This window comes from Pinus tabuliformis, chromosome J (assembly GCF_031772625.1).
Source record: "Pinus tabuliformis cultivar Carrire ecotype Pingquan chromosome J, CPIR1, whole genome shotgun sequence".
NCBI lineage: Eukaryota > Viridiplantae > Streptophyta > Pinopsida > Pinales > Pinaceae > Pinus > Pinus tabuliformis.
The window spans coordinates 784,075,811-784,101,660 of NC_142295.1; the positions used below are offsets into that span (position 1 = coordinate 784,075,811).

Here is a 25,850-nt window from a genome sequence, read left to right on the forward strand (position 1 = left end):
AAATCTGCCCTGAGTTTGAGAGGAAACATTCTATTGCTGGTCATCTTCACCTGTGCAATGATCTTCTTACTTGGAGGTATGTCTCTGATAGTACACAAATCATCTTTGAAGAACACGTTGTAACCTTTGTTCATGAGATGTCCAATGCTCAAAAGATTACATTTCAGACCAGGTACATAGTATACAGCTTGCACAGTCATCTGTTCTCCATTTTTTGCTCGGATATTGACACTGCCCTTACCCTTGACAGTTATCTTATCATCAGTCCCTGTTGTTACCTCAGATTTCACATTTTCATCCAGATTGGCAAACATTGCAATATTTCCAGTCATGTGATTACTACAACCTGAGTCTAAGAACCAAAAATCATCTTGTTTGTCTTGTGCTATGTTACATGTTAACAGCACATTCTTTGGGTTCTTATCTTCTTCATTTGCAAAATTAACATTCTGCCTATTGTTCATGTCATTTTGTTTTTTCTTGCATTCATTGGCATAGTGCCCAATTTTTTTACAATAATGACATTGGACTTGGGATTTGTCATACCTTTGTCCATGAGCTTGCTGTTTGCTTGAACCTTCAGCTTGGTTCTGATTGCAGCTCCTTCCGCTTGTGCTAGCTGGATAATTTCTGCCTCTGTTTTGGCTTCTTCCACGACCTCTGTAATTTGCTCTGCTTCCACCTCTTCTTTGGCCAAAAGACATCTGAGTCTTGAATGCTTGCTCAAAAGAGGAATCTGTTCCTCTACTCAGTCTGTGTTCATGAGACAACAGAGAAGCACTCAGCTCATCTACCGTGAACTGTGAGAGATCTTTTGTTTCTTCTATTGCCACCACAATAGATTCAAACCTTGAGGGTAAACATCTCAAGATTTTCTCTACAACCCTTCTATCTTCAATAATCTCACCATGAGATCTTATCTGGGTTATCAAGCCAATAACCTGGGTGAAGAATGAATCTATTGTATTAGATTCCTTCATGCTGAGATTTTCAAAGTCTCTCCTCAACATCTGCAACTTTGCAGTCTTCACCTTCTCCATGCCTTGGTAGGCAGTTTGGAGAATATCCCATGCCTCCTTAGATTTTGTTGCTGCTGCAATCCGAGGAAAAACACTTTCATGTACTGATTGGAAGAGGAAAAAGAGGGCTTTGGCATCCTTCTTTCTGTCACTCTTCAACTGGTCTCTTTCTGCTGCTGTCAAAGCAGCCAACGCTGTTGCATCTGCAGGTTCAGCATACCCTGTTTCAACCAGCTCCCATAGTCCTTGAGAAGCAAACAATGCTTTCATTGTTATGGACCAATAACTATGATTTTTCCCATTAAACTGAGGCAGTTGGGGATTTGTCAAACCTGTTCCAACATCTGCCATCTTAACCTGTACTAGTAAAGAAAAGGTACTGACTGTATTTTGAAAAACAAGCAAAAACTTTCTCTACTAGAAAAATCTGCTTAACAAACTTCTTACAGCTCCTACAGTGAAAAACAATCTCTGTTTTTGACTCACTGAGTGCCTAGACTAGCTCTGATACCATGTTGGAATTTTCTGATAAATTCCATAACAGACAGACAAAAATCGCACTCTGTTTTTACACAGAAAAACAGAAAAATTCGCTTGCTGGAAACGGTGTTTCAGCAACACAGTTTTTTTTCAGTTGCTGAAACAGGTGTTTCAGCAACGCTGATCGTCGTGTTTCAGCAACGTAAACTTTTGACGTCAAGTAATTTTTGAGTTACGAGGTGTTTCAGCAACGGTGACGGTGTAACAGCAACAGGAAAAATTTAACTTGTATTTATCAAAATAAACTAACTGTTACAGATTTGTCTTCCTCATACAGAGGGAATTTCAAAACTTCTATTGCTGAACATCTACTTCAGAAATTCACTAAGGAACGATTCTGTTCCACACAGATGAACATAAAAACAAATTACATTCAAATTTCTGCACTGCTGTGCATTTCACTGTTCTGAAATTATTCTTCTTCCTCTTCACGCTGCTGCGTGCTTTCCTCTGCTCTGTGTGATTCTTCAGCTGCTGCTGCTGCTTCTAACGCTAGCTTTAAAACAGAACTGCTGTGCGGTATTTATATGCTGAAAGATATCTGATTAAAACAATAAAATATTACAAAATATCTTCTAATGTTTATCTCAGAATTTATTGCAGCAAGGCGGTGATGCCTTTATCAAAAAACAAGTCGGCTGCCTGCAGGGGAAATCAACTGAAACTTTAATGCATATTAATGTGCAGAAATATCAAAGGCGACTTGGCTGCACCGAACAGCTTTAACATTTACTGCAAATCATATTCATGTACAGCTGTTCATTGTTGCAGTTGGAATTAAATTCCAACAAATTTTAATAACAAAAAGACAGAATTATACATCATATTAAGCTGTAAAATAAAACTCTAAACTCAATAAATTTCTCTACTCAATAACCATTCTTCCATGATGAAAAATACTAATTTATATTATATACCAATACATTCATAATAATATCAAAATTTACCCATCTCAAATGTTTCCATATCATATTAAAGTGAAATACCGAAATACTTAAAATATGACGGTATGTTCAAAAATTCAACCATGTCTTTATGGATGTAGTACGGGGGATATCTGAGTCAGTGTAAGTCTTTCTTCTTGCTTCTGCCACTAAAATCATTATCGCAACAATTCACCATGTCCTTTGTTGCTTTAGCTGTTAATAAAATAGAGAACAATGTCTAATTTATGCATGAAGTGGAAACTCATTTTATTTGATTTGTGGAAGTATTTTTGAGAGGATAACAAGGATGAAAGAAATTTTTGGTGAAGTAAAACGTTTTACCAGATTGAAAACTTTTCAATCTTTGGTCTTTTTTCTTATTTTGTTTTTATATTTTATTTTATTTTAATTCAAGATAATATATGAATTAATTTTTTAATTAATTTAAAATTGGTTTGGACTATGTTTTAAAATTATTTTTATTTGGTTAAAAGCTTTTTTTTTAAGATTGAAAGAAACAAGGTAATAGCCCAAAATCCAGATATATTTGGTACGAGTGAAAGCTTGCTTTCTAAGAATTACTAGCTAGTTATTCCAAATAGTGTGATTTTCTGTGAATAAAAATATGGGCCGACCTGCATTTAAAATTAATAGCCAAAAGTGATTATCCTCATTACATATTTGACAATAAATTTTCCCAACGGTTAAAAAATAACCCATTCAAATTCAAATTCATATCACACTAAATTTTAATTCAAAATAATATATGAATCAATTTTTTTTATTAATATCATAACCCATTCAAATTCTAACTTCGTAAATATAGTAGACACTGTTCCTGACATTTTGACTTCCACGCTGTGATCTCTGTTGGTAGTGATTGGTTGCTGATGAACATAAAAAGATGTAACAACTTTTGTTTTTGCAAACAAAAGTTTTCCCAAAAAAAAGAAAAAGAAAAAATAGAGTCCGGCAGCATGGCCTACAGTTTGGACCCTGTTTTACAAATTGGACTCATCAAAACTAGAATAATAAAATAAAGTCCTAATTTTTTGGATTCCTGCCAAACAGACGATATTAAAGGTTGGTGGATATGGGGTTACTGGTTATCTCCCCTCTCGTACGCTCAAAACGCTGTTGCAGTGAACGAGTTCCTGGCAACAAGGTGGCAAAAGGTCTCTACTGTGTGATATTTTATGCTGGATGATACTTTTATAAAAACAAATCATTTCATGTGTTAAAAAGTTTTATTTTGTGTTATTTTGTTCTGATTTTGCAGCCAAATTACGAAATTGGAGTCAAATTGTTGAAATCGCGTGGGTTTTTCACGGAGAGCTACTGGTATTGGATTAGCCTTGCAGCAGTCGTGGGTTTTGTTATTATCCTTAATATCCTCTTCACGCTCGCGTTGCACTATTTGGACTGTAATGACCAACTTGGATCTCTCATAGTAAAGTTCTTTGTTTTTCGTATAATTTTCATGTGTTTTTCGAGTCGATCAACTGATGCTATAGTTTGGGTATATTTCTCAGCCCTTGGAAAACCGCAGGCAATCGTTGCTGACGATGTGTTAGAAGAAAATCAAGAACGGGAATGTTGAAATCGTAATTTCAACGCAGCGGCAACATCGCCAGAATCCGTTCAACATACACGCCTGGAACTTCTCGGACCAGCTTTCCGATGAAGGAATAATCCGGCAAGGAGCTCCGAGAAAATATGGAGCTGACACATGGTTTACCACTGACGTAACGCAACGTAAGTTTCTCGGGAGGTATTGTTCAATCACATGATGTCTTCCGACATTGTTGTCAGCTGTCCGATGGGGCTCTTCATCCTCCACCGTCGATCTCCGAAGCTGCATACGACCCGCATCAAATCAATTTTTTTGCGTAAAGTAAAAGTCAAGTTTTGGTTGACCGCCAAGAATGGAGGAGTTAATGTTTTTAATGCTTTACGTAATTTTTGGTGGCCCTCTTAAATGGTTATGGGCACATACGTTATATATATATTTTTTATATGTTTTTTTTATATATGCTATGTAAGCGAGTGTGTGGTAAGGGTTGTAAGAGGGACGAAGGAGCAAAGTAAAATGCGCTCTGTATTTTTGTTTTGTTTGGCACATGGGTTGTAATGCTTTTGTGTGGGGCATCGTAAAGCGTTGGTGCAGCGAAAAATTAAGGGTGAAGCACATCTCGTGCGAAAAGAATGAAGAATGTTTTTTTGTTATAAAAATGCACAGTAGTGCATAAGAAATGCTGCTCATTTTGAAAATGTATGCACAACAGCTATCTGCAAATAAAAGAGTGGAGCGCATATGTTCTGGTGTTTTTATGCAGTTGAATATATTGTAAAAATGAAGCAGGAGCCAAAGCCAAGGAAATACATAGCAGTGCATGAAGAGAAGAAAAAGAGAGGAGCGCATGTGTGTTAAGTAAGTTTTTTTTATGTATTGAATTTGCATTGAAATGCAAAAGAAAAGAGCGCTCAGGTATTTTCTGAGATTGTGAATGTAATATAAAGTTTACTATATGTGTAAAATATTTTTACAGCAGTATGTGTAAAAATAGTTTTACACCAGCAAATGTAAAAATGGGTTTTACTGCAGTAAACCCAGCACAGTAATTTCTCAGGTGAAAACAGAGTTTTGATGGGTGAAAGTAATTTTGGTGAATTCCTCTCAACAAAGAGGAAGACATATGTAACAGGCTTTATATTTTAATGAATGGAAATGATTTTATGGCTGTGTAATACTCTGTTCTGAGTAATTTTATTTAAAGCTTCCCTGTGCACAAAAGATCCTGGAACAAAGAAAACAGAGCATTGGCTCTGTGCTGTTTGCTTGTTTGGTTTTTGGTATTTTCCCCATTGAAAAATATCCAACAGTGGTATCGGAGCTAGTCCAGGCTCAAAGAAGCTGAAGGAAGAACTCTTGTTGCAGCACTGAAGGCTCTCAAGCAGGGTGAAGCCACAGCCAAAAGGATTAAGGTATTCCTCAAGCTTTCCTTTGTGTTACTGTTATAGAAACAGTCAGTGATTAAAAAAAACACAGTCAAGTATTTAAAGCCTAGATAAGAATGGCGAGGTCAAAGAAGAAAGCCTCCAAGCCTGCTAAAAATGTGTCTCCCTCCTCTACTAAAATAGAAGGCAATCCATTTGAATACATTTTATTTGAAACCCCAAAGTTTGATGGAAACTTTGATGTATGGGAAATAAAGATGAGGGCTTTCCTAATGTCTGAGGGGATTGAAGTCTGGGAGTCAGTGATTGATGATAGCAAGATGGATAAAGAATCCATGGAGTATGATGCACAAGCAGCAAAACTAATCTTGGATGGACTCCCTGATTCTGTGAAGAGGAATCTAGGAAAATATACATCAGCAAAGGAGATATGGGGCAGACTGCATGATCTTCATGCAAAGGGAGCACTGACCATGACAATGAGTCAAGAAGAACTCATCATAGAAGCTAAGAATGAAAAGCTTGACCTCATCAAGCTTCAAGTAAAAGAAAGGGATGAAGAGTTAGTCAAGCTTAAGAAGGAGCTTGATCAATGCAAGAGGAAGCATCATGAAGAATTCATGTCTATGACAAATCAGTTGAACAGAGCAAAAAAGCAGGAAGACGCCTTGTCAAGTCAACTTGAACAAAGGCACAAGATAGTGAACAAACTTGTAGAAGAGATTGGACAGTACAAGGTAGAGGTCTCCTCCCTTAAGTCCGAACTACAAGAAGCCAGGAAGCAGACACAAGAAGCTGAAAAGAAAATGGAGAGCAGTCAAGCAGAGATCTCCAAAATGAAGTCTGATATTATCTCCCTAAAAATAGTAGCAGCTGAAGCTACTCGTAGCAAAGAAGAAACTGAGGAACAACTTACAAAGAAGAACAATGTATGTGAACAGTTGGAAGAAGAGATTGTCCTCCTCAGGAAGAAGGTTAAAGGGATGAACAAGATCATGAAGAGCTCTCAAGCCTTGGATGACATGCTCAGCTATCACAGATCTCCATCTGATAAATCAGGACTTGGTTATGTAGCTGAACCCTCAAACAAGGATGAGGATGCTTTAAGCAAAGGAGATGTGAAGAAGCCAGAAAGAGATGGTGATGCTCCTAGTTCCAGCAAAGGCAAGGAGAAAAATGAAGGCTGCAATAGAAGAGATCTTGCTCCAAGTAGAAAACCAGCTCCAAGAAGAAATGTAGCTGATGTCAAAAAGGCAAGAGGCAACGGTGATCATCAAAGAATCTCAAGGCAGCAAGGCTTCAGAAGTACATCAAGGAAACCTCCATCTCCCAGGTACCAAAGTTCATTTTATGGTTATTGTTATGCTTGCTCAAAATTTGGTCATATGGCAAAAGACTGTAGAGCATTTCATGGAGATAGATGTTGTGGTCCCCGACAATCTCCAAGAAATAATTTCACAAGAAGAAATCATGAAATGTCATTCATGAAAAATGTTGAATGTTTTAAGTGTCATAGCATTGGGCATATGGCACGTGACTGTAACTTAACATGGGATCTTACACAAGCTAGACCCATGCAAAAGAAGAAAGTTACACAAGTATGGAGAAGAAAAGAAATACAGTGTGAAAGCCCCTTAAGCAACGCAGCTGATCTAAGTTTGTTTTGAGAAAACTTGCCAAAAGAAGACAAGCATACATTAAAGGGGAGCTTGTAATTTTTTTTTGTTTGCTGAACTGTATTAACAGTCATTTGTTGATGGAGGATGTATTGCAGCGCAGTAGTTGCAAATGAAATCTTTGTTAATCCCTCTGAAAGGTAATATGCAGCAGTGATGAAATCAACAATGTTTTTGCTTTGTGTTTATGCAATATGCACAGAAATGCATAAAGAAGAAAAGATGGCAGCGGTGAAATGTAAAGAGCAGTAGCGAGATAAGAGAAAAATGTAGAGCATGGAGACCCTCACAGCAGTGGGAAGACAAAATACAAAACAGCAGTTTGGAATTTTTTTTTGGAGCACATGGATTAGAATGAACAACAGTTTTGATTTTTTTTTTGTTATGGAGCACATGCATTGAAATGCATAGCAATGGAAGGTAGTTTCCTTCTATGTAATGTGAGAGAGCACACTCACAGCAGAGTGAGTACAATACACAGCAAAAAAAATGTAATGTTTTTCTTCATATGCAATGCAACATGCAAAGAAATGCATAAAGAAAAACAGGGACAACAGATTTTTAATGCACATGGGTGAATGATAATGTGTGGCAGCAGAAAGCCAAAGGAATTGCACAGTAGTGCATTGTGTAATTAAAAAAAATGAAGACTAAGATTGTGTGAAGCAAGGGTGCATAAGAAAAGGTAACACTCCGTGTTATTTTTGTGTGGAGAATGAAGTGCCAACAGTATGGGCACAACAGTATGATGAAACAAAAGGCAGCGACAGTGCAAATTGCAAAGGCAATACAGCAGCGAGAAGTTATGGACAGCAGCATGATGGCAAGAAGGAGAAGCACACAGAAATGCAAATGTGAAAAATGCAGCAGCAAGAAGTTTTGAACAACAGCACATGCAAAAGAAACTTTCCTTACAGCAGTAAAGGTAAATGTAATGAATTTGTTGTTCATTGAATTGAAATGCAATATATGCAACAGCAGTGAGTGTAAGAAATGTTTACACACAACAGTGTAAATTTGTAAATTGGAACAGTGTAATTGTTCCAGAAAAGACAGAGTATTTTGTCTTTGAAAAGTGCACAAGCAGTGCAAGTGTAGACACAGCAGTGTGGGATAGACACAGTAAAGAAGATGGCACAACAGTGCAGCAGAGAATATGCAGCAGCATAAAAGAACATTGTAATGAGTTTGCACACACAGCAGTGCAATGAATGTTTTGTTTTGGAACTGCATTTGAAGCAGTGATTTGGTGAAACCCTCTATTAAAGAGGAAAGTGCTTTTCAGCACAGTGTCATGGTGAATCCCTCAGTCAAGAGGAAGATGCTTTTCAGCATAGTGTGGTAAATCCCTCTATCAAGAGGATGATGCTTTTCAGCATAGTCACAGGTGAATCCCTCTGTCATGAGGAAGGTGCTCTTAAGCACAGTTTCAGGTTAATCCCTCTATTAAGAGGAAGACAACTTTGTTTGTTTATGAACTGCATCAGAAGCAGTTGGTGAATCCCTCTATGTGAGGAAGATACTTTTGTAACAGCAGTGTTGGGGAATCGCTCCATGTGAGGAAGTGTTTGGGTAAGATTGAATGCCCAGCTGTTGAAATTAAAGGGGAGTGTTGAAATCGTAATTTCAACGCAGCGGCAACATCGCCAGAATCCGTTCAGCATACACGCCTGGAACTTCTCGGACCAGCTTTCCGATGAAGGAATAATCCGGCAAGGAGCTCCGAGAAAATATGGAGCTGACACATGGTTTACCACTGACGTAACGCAACGTAAGTTTCTCGGGAGGTATTGTTCAGTCACATGATGTCTTCTGACATTGTTGTCAGCCGTCCGATGGAGCTCTTCATCCTCCACCGTCGATCTCCGAAGCTGCATACGCCCGCATCAAATCAATTTTTTTGCGTAAAGTAAAAGTCAAGTTTTGGTTGACCGCCGAGAATGGAGGAGTTAATGTTTTTAATGCTTTACGTAATTTTTGGTGGCCCTCTTAAATGGTTATGGGCACATACGTTATATATATTTTTTTATATGTTTTTTTTATATATGATATGTAAACGAGTGTGTGGTAAGGGTTGTAAGAGGGACGAAGGAGCAAAGTAAAATGCGCTCTGTATTTTTGTTTTGTTTGGCACATGGGTTGTAATGCTTTTGTGTGGGGCATCGTAAAGCGTTGGTGCAGCGAAAAATTAAGGGTGAAGCACATCTCGTGCGAAAAGAATGAAGAATGTTTTTTTGTTATAAAAATGCACAGTAGTGCATAAGAAATGCTGCTCATTTTGAAAATGTATGCACAGCAGCTATCTGCAAATAAAAGAGTGGAGCGCATATGTTCTGGTGTTTTTATGCAGTTGAATATATTGTAAAAATGAAGCAGGAGCCAAAGCCAAGGAAATGCACAGCAGTGCATGAAGAGAAGAAAAAGAGAGGAGCGCATGTGTGTTAAGTAAGTTTTTTTTATGTATTGAATTTGCATTGAAATGCAAAAGAAAAGAGCGCTAAGGTATTTTATGAGATTGTGAATGTAATTAAGGAATTTAGACTTCTGTGATCCATAACATTGTTAAGATAGTCTTCGGCAAAATCACATAATCAATCTTTTGTCGACGCGTTTCGAACCAACCAGTGTGGTTCATCGTCAGGACAAGTTGAAGGACTGATCTGGCTAAGCCTCTATTTAATCAGGCTTAGCCAGATCAGTCCTTCAACTTGTCCTGACGATGAACCACACTGGTTGGTTCGAAACGCGTCGACAAAAGATTGATTATGTGATTTTGCCGAAGACTATCTTAACATTGTGAATGTAATATAAAGTTTACTGTATGTGTAAAATATTTTTACAGCAGTATGTGTAAAAATAGTTTTACACCAGCAAATGTAAAAATGGGTTTTACTGCAGTAAACCCAGCACAGTAATTTCTCAGGTGAAAACAGAGTTTTGATGGGTGAAAGTAATTTTGGTGAATTCCTCTCAACAAAGAGGAAGACATATGTAACAGGCTTTATATTTTAATGAATGGAAATGATTTTATGGCTGTGTAATACTCTGTTCTGAGTAATTTTATTTAAAGCTTCCCTGTGCACAAAAGATCCTGGAACAAAGAAAACAGAGCATTGGCTCTGTGGTGTTTGCTTCTTTGGTTTTTGGTATTTTCCCCATTGAAAAATATCCAACAATGCAGAGCGTTGCATTAAAAGGATCAAATTCGTTTTCTCCACCTCAACATGAAAGTGAAACCTCTCGTAACATCTTACATGAATTCCCAACAATTTCCTTCAAATTTTTTAGATTCCATAATAGAGTGAATAGATAGATCTATTATAAGTCACTGTAAAGTTTGCATGATTACCTTGTTGATCGCGAGTACTAAGAAGCAATTTGTGCAGAGCCGATGGTGAAAACAAAAGGAATGATTTTGCCATTCCAACCTCTGTCATTAGCATTTCAGGACGTCAACTACTATGTAGATATGCCTGCGGTATGTGCTGTCGAGTTACCATGCTCTATATTTGAAATTAAACAGCGGATGTAACAACATAATAATTATATTTGTTTGGATTTATTATGAATTTATCAATGTACTAAAGGGAAATTTTATTTTTGATGATGTTATGTAAAAAAAATTAGTTTAATATAATTATAGATTTTAGAATTTTTTTATAAACAATGTAGTAAATGAACTTTTTACATTATTACAAACTTTCCTGACTTTTTACATTATTACAAACTTTAGAATAGTCATGTTATGGTTAACTATGAACATTGTAGGAAATGAAAAAGGAAGGAGTCGCAGAACAAAGACTTCAGCTACTGCGTGGAGCGAGCGGATCATTCAGACCTGGAGTACTTACAGCTTTAGTTGGTGAAAGTGGCGCCGGAAAAACCACACTGATGGATGTTCTTGTCGGGAGGAAAACTGGAGGATTCGTGGAAGGATCAATAACCATCTCTGGCTATCCTAAGAAACAACAAACCTTCGCAAGAATTTCTGGTTACTGCGAACAAACTGATATTCATTCACCATTTATTACAGTATACGAATCCCTCGTATACTCATCTTGGCTTCGTCTGGGAGAGGAGGTGAATTCTGAAAGAAGAGAGGTAATGTTGCATTTCAGTGTATACTTTCTGGTCAATTAATTACTACTCTAGAGTTAGCACTATTAGTTTCAGATCGTTAACCACCGATCCTGTCTAATGATCAGATGTTTGTGAAAGAAGTAATGGATCTTGTAGAGTTGAATAACCTAAGTAGCGCTCTGGTTGGTTTCCCTGGAGTAAATGGCCTGTCCATAGAACAAAGAAAGAGATTGACAATAGCAGTTGAACTGGTATCCAATCCTTCAATAATTTTCATGGACGAACCAACATCTGGACTGGATGCGAGGGCTGCTGCTACTGTTATGAGAACGATTCGAAACACCGTCGATACTGGACGAACTGTCGTTTGCACTATTCATCAACCCAGCATTGATATATTTGACGCTTTCGATGAGGTACATTCCAGATCTATTCGCAAATCATTCAGTATATATTCTGTTGAAATTTGGTAGTAATATTTGATCTTCTGGATGAAACGTAGCTAGTGTTGATGAAACGAGGGGGAAAGATGATCTACGTTGGACCCCTTGGTCGCCATTCCCAAATGCTCATCGACTACCTGGAGGCAGTTGAAGGTGTTGCTAAAATCACACCAGGAAGCAACCCTGCAGAGACCCGTCTCGGAGTCGATTTTTCAGAAATCTATCGAAATTCCTCTCTCTACAAGTAAGTCTGTGGAGTCGAGATCCTCAATACTACCTGCTTAGTTTTACATCTTGAAGTCAATAAAGGTTGGGTAAAAATCATATCATAGATTCTTGAAAAAAAGAAGTTACATTAAAATCAAGGAAAAAGAAAAGTTATATTAAAATTATATATGTCGATTTTGTTTATTAATATGATCTATCGTTTTGTTTTATATATATATGAGAGAAAATTTTTATTTTTTAATAAATATTTGTAATAAATATTTGATAAGTTAGAAAAGATTCCCAGTGTAAAATATCTGTTTATTATTAAACATAATTTTATTATAATATGATAATTAATAAACATAATTTTATTATAATATGATAATCCAATAAATATTTTTAGTAAACATGTCATAGGTTAGAAAATATTGTTTATATTTATTTGGTCACGGATGAGCATAATCATATTAATAAATAACACTAAATAATTTTTCTTATATTTTTAAAATAAAAAAATTATATAAATTTATTATATAGAGGTAATTTCCAATCTAGTATGGTAGAGATGTTGTAATATAATAGAATCTGTCTTTAAAAAAAACTTATGTTAAATAAAAATTCTATAATATTATTTTTATTAATTTTTGTAGGTAGTTAAAGTAAAATTGACTTGGCCAATTTACAGTGGTTTTTGAGCTCATAGATGATGAGAAACCATGATATTGACCCATGATATTCATGTGAAATATAACCTATTTAAAAGGGAATTGAACCTTCCTAGATCCATCTTAACTCTTGATTACACCTTCTAAATTCACTAAAATGCTTTTTTGGTTACACCTTCTAAATTCACTAATACCATTATTGAGAGAGAACTATTTTTTAATTGTTAAAAATACCTTAAGTAAATATTTTAACAAGATAGAAAAATCTAATGAAAATCACTATTTTTATATATTTTAATATATGTGTAGAGATTTATATTAGCAAATGATTACTAAATAAAACTATATTTCAAAAAAAAGCCTTCAAATATATACACAAATTAGATTATAAAAATACAACCTCCTCTATTGATTTGTCAACCAATAACACATAGGTACATGATTCTAAAATTAAAAAATACAACATGTTATATTAATTTAAATAACACATATGTAGAGTACATGATTCTAAAATAAAAAACATGGCATAAAGGATGATAATCATTTCATTCACAAATATTAGATGATGAAGAGGGACCACTGCACAAAATCAACATAGTACAAATGTAGAAAAGAATACTCATGAATACATTGAAGCATAGGTCAAGAAAACAACTCTCTCTAGGATGGATAGAGACACGGAAGATAATACCTTTAGGATTATAGTTGCGAATGAAACCCCAATAGGGTGAATGAAAAAAGTTCATGAATTTGAGAACTTCAATTCCAATAAAAGTATGTTGGGATACCTTTAGGATTATAGTTGCCAATGAAACCCCAATAGGGTGAATGAAAAGAGTTCATGAATTTGAGAACTTCAATTCCAATAAACCTAGGTTGAGATTCACGCTCCAATGCGTACAATCACTCAACTGTGCATTTCTGTACTCATACAAGCCATTTCAAGTCATACAATGTGCAAATATGGCACGCAAATTTGCTCATGACTTACGAAAATTGGTTTTTAATGGTTTAAAAATAAAGTTATTCTTTTTCGAAATTTCTTGAAGCCTCTATAAATTTAAAATTTCTTTTAAAAGAGGTCTCTTTCATTTGTCCTCACATTGTTTGAGGCTTGAGTAAAGGAAAATTGAGCACCCAACCTAAGAAATTGAGCAAGCGTGATTATAACAATGTGAGGCTTGAGTAAAGGAAAATTGAGCACCCAACCTAAGAAATTGAGCAAGCGTGATTATAACAAGGGGATTTGAGCAAGGACGATTCAACGAGAGAGGATTTAGATTATTAGGTTGCAATAGTCATCTTGTGGTGTTTTGGGTAGCTACAAATATAATTTTTAGTAGTTTTGTGTTGTTTTGGACAGTTTTAACTATAGTTTTTGGTTTTATTGCGGTGTTTTGGAATAGTTACAACCATAGTTTCTGTTGTTTTGTGGTGGTTTGGATAGTATATCCAAACCATCTTTGTTGTTATTTTATGGTATTTCTTTGATAGCTACAACTATTTTGTTTATGTTTCGTGATGTTTTTAGAAGCTAAATTCATAGTTTTTAGCTATTTTTTTGGTGTTTTTTTGGGTAACTATAGCCATCATTAGGTTCTCTTGTGTGGTTTTTTCTAGGAAGCTTTAGTTACATAAAACTTCTTGTGGTAAGAAACTAACAATTTTTAAGTTATTTAATGTTTTTTAAGAATGTATTTTTTAGGGTATTTTAAACCTTAAAGAAATATTAATTTTGTTATTTCTTTTTTCATTTTATTTATTGCATATTTTTTTATGTATTTTTTTGTAGCAATAATGACTTTTGGTCAAGGTGCTTCTACTATAATGTCCAAGAGAAACACAAGGATTGACTTATATCCTCTTTGGATGCATGTAACAAAGGTTCCAAAATAGTATGTGGTGGTGCATGGGAATGGATATGCAATCTGTGTTAGAAACCTTACAAGGCCTTTTACCCAAGAGTGAAGGCACACTTTTTGCAGAAAAAGGGAGAGGATGTGGATGTTTTCCCAAAGATAACTGACCCACAAGAAAAGAGGAAGTATGATATTGAGCAAGAAGAGACTAATGGGCATAAAAAATAGACATGATCAACTTGCTACTGCCACTCCTTACGCTCCAAACATTGAACCAAGGATTGTACTTGAAACAAGGAAGAGGAGAGCAACTCAGAAACAACATGAACAACCAATATCAAAAAATGTTGAGTCCATGAATTCAAGAGAGTATAATTTCTAAAATAGTTGATGCTTAAGGGATAGAAAAAGCTGAATCAAAAGTGGAAAGGGTCATCTATGCTTTTGGTATCCATTTCAATGTGGTTCGGTCTCTTTATTGGCAAGACCTAGTGAGGACGATTAACACAACTCCTCAAGGGTTCAAAGGTCCTATCTATGAGAATTTCTGAATTGAACTACTCAAAAAAGAGAAAGATCTTGTTGAGGATGTTTTTGATACCTACTTTTTCTTCATGGAGTAGATCTAGGGTTGGCATTATCTCAAATGGCTTGATAGATATTAGGCATAGGACATTAATTAATATCATTTCTACTTCACCAAAAGGAGTAGTGTTTTTGAAAGTTGAAGACTGTTTAGGGGAGGTAAAGGACGCTCCATTCATTGCTAATATTTTAATCAAAATTATTGAACAAATAGGACCTGATAAGGTGGTGCAAGTTGTCACGGATAATGCATTGGTTTGAAAAGTTGCAGGGTTGATTATTGAGAGCAAATATGATCATATTTTCTTGATTCCTTGCATCGTCCATAATCTAAATTTGATCTTAGAAGATATTGACAATAAAGTTCCATGGATTAAGGAACTCATAGGACAAGCAAGAGAGATAATTAAATTCATCACCAACCACCACTAAGCTCAAGCAATATTTTGTGAATACTCCAAGGTAGACTTGTTGAAAGTTGTTGAGGCAAGATATGTCTCAAAATTTTATCATGTTGGATCGCCTTGTTAAGGTAAAGAAACCATTAATTTCTATGGTGGTGAATCAACTTTGGGCTGAGTAGAGATAAGAAAAAAGTGGGGAGCTATGGTGCATAGATTGTGTCTTGATGAGGATTGGTGGATCAAGATAGAATTCTTGCTCAAGTTCACATACCCTCCATTTGAGCTTCTTTAAAGTGTCAAAACAGACAAGCTATTCTTGGGAGATGGTTATGATGGTATGGATACCATGATTGAGAAAACTACGAAAATTATTGCATAAGAATTTCCTCAAATTCTATTATTTGTTTCTCATTTTGTGGATTTAGTGAAAAAAATCATGGTTTAGAGATAAAACTACCTTAACACTCCATTGCACACTTTAGCACATTCCCTAAGCCTAATATTTTATGATGAGTGTTAATTTTTCTTACCCTAGTAATCTAACAATCAGTTTCAAGTAGAATTATGTCTACTGAATAAAAAACATAGATAGGGTATTAACAAAATAAATTCAATGGAAGGAAAATTTACCAATATCAATCAAAAAAATGACACAATAGATTATGCCAAATTATAGTTCTTCATTTAAAATTATTTAGAACTTACTTGGGTTGCTTTCTTGGGAAAATGGCCCAACTGAGGAAATACATACAACATTGAATGTGATCAAACTTATCACACCCTACTTGGCTGATCTAGATCTCCTTGTTTCCCCTTCCATGAAACTAACACACTCATTGGGATGCTTCTCTCAATATTGTGTTGCTATAGGGTGTCTTCTCTTTCTCCCTAGCCTTGATTTTATAACTTTACATGGAGCTAAATCCCTAACCCTAATATCTAAATTGACTGATGGCTGAGATTAGATATTTCCTCACTTGAGATCATGGGATGAGCTTAAAATATACTTACTAAAACATTTTACTTTACTTTTCCTAATTTTACTTTATCTCAATAAGAGAACATAATAATTATGTGCTTTTCCTAAGTCTCAATTAGGCTAAGTTACAAATGCATGTTGCTTACACTAGAGAAAGTATTCTTAGGAGATAATGGGTGAATTATACACACCTAAACACTTAGGCTTGTGCAAAAGTACTTTCTCGAGATACACTCCTTCTCAGTAAGGGAGGTACTTCTACCACGTGGAATTGACTTTTTTCCTGGAATCGCATGCCTTGGTTTCTCTCTCATAATTGGAAGCCTTCCTGCCATATGTTTTGGAAACATCCTTGAAATGTTGTTGTCCTTGGCATGGTTCCTAGAGTCCTCTTGCTTCTCAACATCTTGTAAGGTCATCTCGTACCAAGAGACCTTCCTCACAGATCTAGAAGAATATGTTGACTACTACTCAAAATTCAAAGATATCCATTTCTTATTCTCTTTCACTTCTCTGCTTCATGCCTTGCTCAAATAGGTTGGCCATTTAGCCTATACATGTTGCTCTATTGAACCCTTATGACATTTCCCTCACCAAAGGTAGATATCTTGGGTCTTTCTAGTAGCTTCATATCCTGGAAAGCAACACATAACTCCTTATCCATCACGGTGACTGAGAGAAAACTCACCTAAGTTCTAGAACCCACAACACATCCTTCACTTCTATCATGCCTCTTGACTCAAGTTGGAATATCACTGTTTTGACCCCTTTTACTGCATGTTTGGCATCATCATCAATCTCCACATGCAATTTCTAGTCTCACTTGTTTAAGCTATCAAACTGTTCATGCTCTTTTCATATGCCTTATGGCTTCACTATCTATAAGCCATGAACCCACTAGTAATATGATTATATTAAGGTAGGAAACAAGTACGAATTCTATTTTTAACTTCCTGACAAACTCCTCCCAAGTCTGTGTTAATGCAGCTACAGTTGGCTACATGCCCTTTCGCCCTTTCTTTCTCTCCAAAAACTGTGAAGCATAGTGCCCCATCTTATGACAAGAAAAAAATTTGACCTTAGTCAAGTCCTTCTTCTTTGGCTATGAGCCTTACTCCTCACTTTTTCTCAAACTCATTCCTTTTCCCTTTGCTATGAGAGCCTGGTTCTTGTCATCTTCCTGCTTGCTGATTTTTCCCTTTGACTGTCACCTATTTTCCTCTTGTATATAATAATCTTAGCCTATTAATTATGGTTACTTTATCTCAAGCACAAACACCTATGATGAAAAAATCCCTTACCTCTAAGAACCTATTCAACACCACATTTACAAGTTGTGAGTCTTCTACCTTTTCTCCCACTACTGCAAGATGATCAGGAATTTATGCGATCCTCATCAAGTAATTCATCACTAATTTAGATTTGGTCATCTACATAGTCCAGAGCATATCTTTCAATGTCATCTTCCCATTTATTGTCTTGCTAAGTTATAATCATACTAAGGCTTCAAACATCTCCTTGTATGTCTTCTTCTCAGTTAAGTGAGGGATAAAATGATCCTTCATGGCATCTAAGAGTACCCTCTGCAATGTTATCTCCTTCTTTTCTAGGATGGCCTTCTCTTGAGGATTTTAGGGTTTTGGAATATCGATATAAAAAATATCCCAGAGATAATTTTCCTTGAGAACTAGGGTGACCTTAGGCTTCCAAGGTAGGAAGTTTGATGCTTCATCCAACCTATCTTTGTATCGAAGACCCAGTGCAATAATTTTTCCAAATCTCAATGAAGAATTTTTGAAGGAATTTTTTTTTAAACTTTAAATCTGTTGCAAGTATATAGCCATGACACTAGCCTCTTTATTAGCTATACTGGATTTGCTAGCCCCTACAAGCTCTGTTATGTGCACTACCTCAATGTTTGTTTTCCATAATTCTTGCAGGCCTCGACCATTATTCACATCACACCTCCTTGGAACAACAACCTCGTCCTGCTATGCATGGGGATGGATTGGATATTGATCTAATGACTGCCTGAGACTCCCACTTCTCAGTATCTTCTACGATATTGTTACATTTTTCCCAACTGTTTCCTTAACACCACTCCACTGATTTCCTAAGTAGAATTGTAGCAACAACTTTGTGGCAGCTGCACTCTGCTCTCAGTCATGTCTTTTTAGATGTCTCACGACTGACCCATAATACCTTTTGTTGACGCAATCCCTCTTATGAATTAACGACTGAATCCTCACGTTATTACCATGTAGCGGGCCCTTGCTCTACCTACTAACCTTTCATTGGTTTTTCGTCTTGTCCACGTAGGCTATTCCTTTGATACTTTGTTATGAACCGACTATTATTGTTGCACTCAAAATCCCCTCACACAACCACTACTTATGACGTCTCTATGCCCAACCATAGTTTTTCATTAAAAATTATTCAAAACTTACTTGGGCTTGCTTCTTGGGAAATAGCCCAATTGGAAAAATCCATACAACACTAGATTTGATTCAACTGATCAAACCCTCCTTGGATGATCTAGATCTCCTTTTTTCTCCTTTGGATCAAACACACTCATCTAAGATGCCTCTCTCAATCTTGTGCTATTGTATGGTGTCGTTTGCTCTCCCTAGCATTGCTTTTATAACTTTACATTGAGCTAGATCCCTAATTATAATCTCCAAAAGTGATTGATGTCCGATATTAGATCTTGCCTCACTTGAGATCAAGGGTTTAGATTAAAATGTATTAACTAAATTTATTTACTTTAATTTTCCTAAGTTAGCTCAATAAGCCAACATAATAATTATGTGTTTTTTGTAAATGTAACTTAAGCTAAGTTACAAATGTAACTTCTCACACTAGAGTAAGTGTTCTAAGGATATCTTGGGTGACTTTTACATGCCTAGACACTTAGGCCTATACAAAAGTACCTTCCCGAGATATAAACAACAATAATGAAGGCCTTATTGATTAAAGCAATGGGAAGAGGAAGGGAACAAATAAGGATAGGGAAGTGTAAAATGGAGTGAAACAATCCCTTATGAGAATATTTCTAGCTCATCTGCATAGGGAGGTGAAAAAATAATTCAATAGTTTTGTTGTTAGTTTGGATGAGTATTCAAATATATTAGTTGTAATGCTCTCTCCCACCCCCTTGGATTTCCCAGTCTGATGGGAGGTGTTACTTTCAACTAATCCAACCTCCATGGTCTCATTATGGAAATGGCATTACAAAATTTTATTCCTTTCTAAAGTTGGTGGAATTAATTTTGGATAACACTGTTATATCTGTTATCACCCCAAGAAACTCTCCTAGGTTGTAACTCGGAGATGCTCGGGACATCACAAAACTCAACAAAATGTTGGAAATGGATGAATGGAAGGAATGATGCTTGTTCAAGCCAGATAACCACTTCTACTATGCTTAACTCCAGACATGGGTGAACACCCCCAGACTACAAGGCTTTAGACCACCAATTATGCACAGTTTGAGGATTAGGTGTACATGGAGAATACTGACCACACCAGCAGATGCACAAGACCATGTGATGGCCGGCTGCAACCAGTAAAGAGGTCTGCAAATCAATTTCCTAATGCACAGACAGGATGACAGCTCTCTAGCACTAAGTAAACAGAAACCTGCATAACACATTCAATATTACATACTAGATTTCAACACAGAGGTGGGATGATAGCCCCTCTAATGCTAAATATCAAGAGCACATGAACAAATGCGTAACAGGCACATCCTAGAACAGGGTAGAAATGGAAAGTGAGCAATTAACAGTAAAAGAAGCTTGTATTAGCTGAAAATGAAGACCAGACGCTGCAAGTATCAAAGTAGTTGTAGTCTCCAGAAGTTGAACCTTACATCAAAATAACAACCATCAAAAGATATTCTGCTGCTCTATGAGCGGAGGGGTCATAATGGACCACCAACCGCTTTAACTCTCTGATGGCGTCTCTGCTACAATATGCTTGCTTTAATGAATGAATTTGACATTCTCTGGTGCTCTGTTGTACTCCTCGAGCAGGTGAAGTGTCGTAAAGGATGAAATTCCTTAACTGCTGGATGTGCTGATCTGCCCGAGTCTTGTCCTTTCCTTCTTGGCCATTCTGTTTCTTGAATGTAGTGGTTGAGGATCTGCTACAAACGGTACTGGGAACTAATTATGCTCATCCTTTGGGCGCACAGAGCAGTTAAGGAGCGTGGACTTCATGGCGGGTGGACAAACTGAATGGAGGAATGAGGCTGGCCGTCGGATTGTGTAGATGAACGACGATGATTGGTTCACAGAAGCTGTCAGGAGATATGAGGGCGGGATGAATGAGGGCCCTTGGATCTCATACAGTCAAATCCAACGATGATCGGGGGTGGAAGATGCGTGGGGATTTAATGGCTGGGAAAAATGGTTTGAACGGTGGGCGGTATTGATCACACCGCTTTAGAGCCTACGGCGGTATTCGTACATAGGCCCGCGATCACACTTATTGCATGATGCGTGGCAGATGTGACGGGACTAAAACCACCTTTTCGCGAGTTAAAGAGTGGTTAGTTTATGGCAGTGGGGGAAGCGATCGTCATCCGATCGTGGCGGAGATGATCGGATGGTGGAGGAAATAAATGAGCGGATCGTTCATGGAGTGTAGCAGGGACCGTTAGATCAAGTTGTGGTGATCAACGGCCACGATCAAAGGGTGGTGATGGACTATGGGAGTGCGGGGTCACCTGAATATGGTCGTGAGAGGGCTTAAGCTTTGTGCTCAGGGCTTAAAGAAACAAGGTTTATACAGAGTTTTAGAAGAAAAACAAAGGTGGCGGGGGGTAATGAGAGTGTACGGAAAATGAAGGGGAAGAATAAAACAGACTGCTGCGAACTCCCCTTTTTACATAAACAGATGGCCAAGCTAGTATTTGGTCCTCCAAATGCTGAAGTATGTAGCAGAGCTAACACTGGCTCCTTCTGGGGATGAGATCCTCCCTGTGATGTCTCAAGAACTGCAGACCAATGCCTTCATACAAAACAAGCTTTAAAACATTGCCTAGTATTCCATTGGGCATGGAGTCTAATTAAGTCTACGCTAAAACCTGTAAAAGAACATGCTTACAGTCATTAAGGATCGAAAACCTTAAACAACATAAATCTTTAAAAGCTGCCCATTTACTGGGCCACCAAAATTGTTTCCCCTTCTCTTGGTCAACATCTCTGTCAGCCGGTTCATCAAAGATTTGCAAAATTGGGTTGATTTGATCCTTTACCTCAAAGAGTTTAGGGAATTTGGGCTTATCAGGTAGAGATGGGTTACATTTCACCCCCTCTTTGTATGCTCTCATCCTTGGATGTTCTTCGTGGAAGCCTTTGTACGCCTGCTGAATAACAATGGCTGCTGCGTACTTGACTGTGTCATTTGTGGCCTGCACAATTAATATGAATGGTGAACCAATGTATTCTTGTGCGGGGGACACAAGGACTTCATCTGCTCCTGCATCTTCCTTAGAACAGTCTACATCCAAGGAGGTGTCCCAAAACTGTGCATCCTCTTCCTCTGTGATCTGGCAAACTGCCCTTTCAAGCTGTGTGGAGGCCAACTGGGCAGGCTTCGGAATATCAAGACAGATATTATCCATATCAGCCTTGGGCATTGAATTCTGGCCTGCTTCAGTGCCTAATGGGCAATTATGAGGGATTGTCACTTGAGCAGACAGAGAAACATAAGATGATGGGGAGCTTTCTTCTCCCTTTTTGATCACTGGACTGGGGATAACAGCAGGCCGGTCAATTTGCAGATCTGCATAGTCATTAGAAGATGGGCTGGCTTTAGGCTCAGATTCTTTGAGGATGGTAGGACCTGCTGCTGGTTGCTTCTGCTGATAAGCTTGTTGTTCTGCAGGTACAACAAACTCACGAGCAGTGCCTCTGGATAATGATTCTTCATAGGCAGCTCTGGTTAAGAAAGGGGCACTACCCTTATCTTCCAAACCATGGACCTCCTCCTCTTCTTCAAACTGCTCTTCTTCCATGACTATATTTTGAAAAAGGGTCTTCACCCTTTGATCTTCATTTGCATCTTTATTTCCCTGCAAAATCTACAGCTGCTCCTGTGTTCCTCTATGTAGATTTGGATTTGGAAGAGTAAAGGAACAAGGAGCTCCTGCTTCCCCTGAATGCTGCTCCACCCTTAATCTAGAAACTCTAGAGGCTAATGACTCTATCATCCTAGCCAATTTATTGATCTTAGGATCTGAGGATGATGAGAGCTCTCCTCCCTGTCTTCTCCTATCAGCATTACTCCTGAGCTTTTCTGCAGCCATAATATTAGACTCTACTTCTAGTTCTGCATCCTACATGTCAGCCAGAGTAGCACATCTTCTTTCTCTCAACAACAAACAGAAATCAGAGTCAAAGGCACTGGCATAGGAAAGTTTGGTAGAGGTGGGGGTAGGCTTTACTTCAGCTGGTATCTTACTATACATACGATTGAATCTTTTATTAAAATCAAGCAGTGATTCCCCCTTCTCCCTCTTCAGGTTACCAAACTCAGTATGGTAATACAACAAGTCTTTTTTATCTCCCCAGTGCTTCAAGAATGCTTCATCTAAGGCTTCAATATCAGCAATAGATCCAGGGGGCAATTCTCTGAACCACTTTCTAGCCTCTCCATCAAGGCTCTGGACAAAAACTCTCATCCACACGTCATTTTCACTGATGTCTAAGTTATCAGCATAACTATAAAAAGACTCAAGGTGTTCTTCAGCTGTTACTCCCTCTGTACTAGTGAACTTAGGCATGTATTTCTGATATTCTCCTGCAGGCATGGCATTCAAAGGAATAGGCAAGACCAGGGGTCCATACCTAGCAGCAATAATTATTTCTATCTTTGTGGGTGCTTGCTAGCCTGCCATGACTGGGGTAGGTGAAAGGATACTGGTATATTGAGTAGTATGAAACAATGAAATGGATGACAGAGACAAAGGGATGTTATGGACTGTATGGGAAGCTTTCTTTGGACTGAGATTCAAAGGGGAACTAAATCGACAAGGAGCTTTATGAATCTCTGCAGTGTTTCTTCACTAGCAATACTAGGCTCTATATCTTCAAATTGTGTATTCTCAACTAAAAACTCCTCATGCAGAGACAAATAAGATTTCTTAGGCTTACTTGATCCTGATGCTCGTTTCTGTGATGTTTTCTTCGGGTTAACAATCTTCTCAGGGTCAGGTACTGGAACAGCTGGTGATTTCTGAGGATCTCTTCGAGTGTGTCTCATGAACTGAGCCAGGACTATGATGTGGAGTCGCCAAAGGTTGGTCTTCCTCCAGTGGAGTCGCCAGATATATGATTACAACTAGAAATGTGCCCAGACTTTGTCTATCATCAAAATCTGGAACTGTGTCATCTCCCAGGGAAGCTGAGCTTCAATCTCCTTTCCCCGGCAATGGCGCCAATCGATGTTATCACCCCAAGAAACTCTCTTAGGTTGTAACTCGGAGATGCTCGGGACATCACAAAACTCAACAAAATGTTGGAAATGGATGAATGGAAGGAATGATGCTTGTTCAAGCCAGATAACCACTTCTACTATGCTTAACTCCAGACATGGGTGAACACCCCCAGACTACAAGGCTTTAGACCACCAATTACTCACAGTTTGAGGATTAGGTGTACATGGAGAATACTGACCACACCATCAGATACACAAGACCATGTGATGGCCGGCTGTAACTAGTAAAGAGGTCTGCAAATCTATTTCCTAATGCACAGACAAGATGACAGCTCTCTAGCACTAAGTAAACAGAAACCTGCATAACACATTCAATGATACATACTAGATTTCAACACAGAGGTGGGATGACAACCCCTCTAATGCTAAATATCAAGAGCACATGAACAAATGCATAACAAGCACAACCTAGAACGGGGTAGAAATGGAAAGTGAGAAATTAACAACAAAAGAAGCTTGTATTAGCTGAAAATGAAGACCAGACGCTGCAAGTATCAAAGTAGTTGCAGTCTCTAGAAGTTGAACCTTACATCAAAACAACATCCATCAACCCTGATTACATCTGTTTTCTGGGTATATATAGAGTTTGATTACAAAGATATTCTTCTGCTCTATGAGCGGAGGGGTCATAATGGACCACCAACCGCTTTAACTCTTTGATGGCATCTCTGCTACAATCTACTTGCTTTAATGAATGAATTTGATATTTTCTGCTGCTCTGTTGCACTCCTTGAGCAGTTGAAGTGTCGTAAAGGATGAAATTCCTTAACTGGTGGATGTGCTAATCTGCCCGAGTCTTGTCCTTTCCTTCTTGGCCATTCTGTTTCTTGAATGCGGTGGTTGAGGATCTGCTACAAATGGTACCGGGAACTGATTATGCTTGTCCTTTGGGTGCACATAGCAGTTAAGGAGCGTTGACTTCATGGCGGGTGGACAAACTGAATGGAGGAACGAGGCTGGCCGTCAGATTGTGCAGATGAACGACGACGATTGGTTCACAGAAGCTGTCAGGAGATATGAGGGCAAGATGAATGAGGGCCCTTGGATCTCATACGGTCAGATCCAACGATGATCGGGGGCGGAAGATGGGCGGGGATTTAATAGCCAGGAAAAATGGTTTGAATGGTGGGCGGTATTGATCGCACCGCTTTAGAGCCTGCGGCGGTATTCATTCACGGGCCCGCGATCACACTTATCGCATGACGCGTGGCGGATGTGATGGGACTAAAACCACCTTTTCGCAAGTTAAAGAGTGGTTAGTTTATGGCAGTGGGGGAAGCAATCACCGTCCGATCGCGGCGGAGATGATCGGACGGCGGAGGAAATAAACGAGCAGATCGTTCATGGAGTGCAGTGGGGACCGTTAGATCACATTGTGGTGATCAACGACCACGATCAAAGGGTGGTGATGGACTATGGGAGTGCGGGGTCACCTGAATATGGTCGTGTGGGGGCTTAAGCTTTGTGCTAAGGGCTTAAAGAAATACGGTTTATACAGAGTTTTGGAGGAAAAAAAAAGGTGGCGGGGGGTAATGAGAGTGTAAGGAAAATGAAGGGGAAGAATAAAATAGACTACTACGAGCTCCCTTTTTTGCATAAACAGACGGCCAAGCTAGTATTTGGTCCTCCAAATGGTGAAGTATGTAGCAAAGCTAACAATATCCAACTCTTCATGAGCTTTCCAGTGATATAAACCATTCCTAATTCCAACTCTTGGATTGAAAGTTATGCCCCTTCAAAGATTAACCATTTAACTCTTACCACATTAGCAAGAGGTTTCCATGTGACAGACAATGAGACCCATGTAGTCTTTCCACATTAACTGCAACATATCCATGTCACCTATGTGGCTTCATCGATACATTTGTGGCGCTTGCCAAATCAACTTTTACTCATGGGTCCCACTAGGTCTGTCCCCTTTACACAAATCAACAAATCCCTTTAAAAATGTATATAGGGGATATTTGGGTGTGCACATAGTTTGTGCTTGTCAAACCTCCCAG

General features: G+C 38.0%; 1 pseudogene across 1 annotated transcript in view; it reads left to right on the top strand.

The window, feature by feature from the left end:
• The window catches only part of LOC149229059 (pleiotropic drug resistance protein 1-like), a 90,742-nt pseudogene that overhangs the window by 26,790 nt on the left and 38,102 nt on the right, over positions 1-25,850 (top strand). The window contains exons 13-19 of the transcript XR_016248363.1: positions 3,557-3,669; positions 3,765-3,909; positions 4,018-4,080; positions 10,494-10,597; positions 10,888-11,220; positions 11,325-11,615; positions 11,702-11,886. The product of XR_016248363.1 is annotated as a pleiotropic drug resistance protein 1-like (transcript). The remainder of the gene's footprint in view (positions 1-3,556; positions 3,670-3,764; positions 3,910-4,017; positions 4,081-10,493; positions 10,598-10,887; positions 11,221-11,324; positions 11,616-11,701; positions 11,887-25,850) is intronic.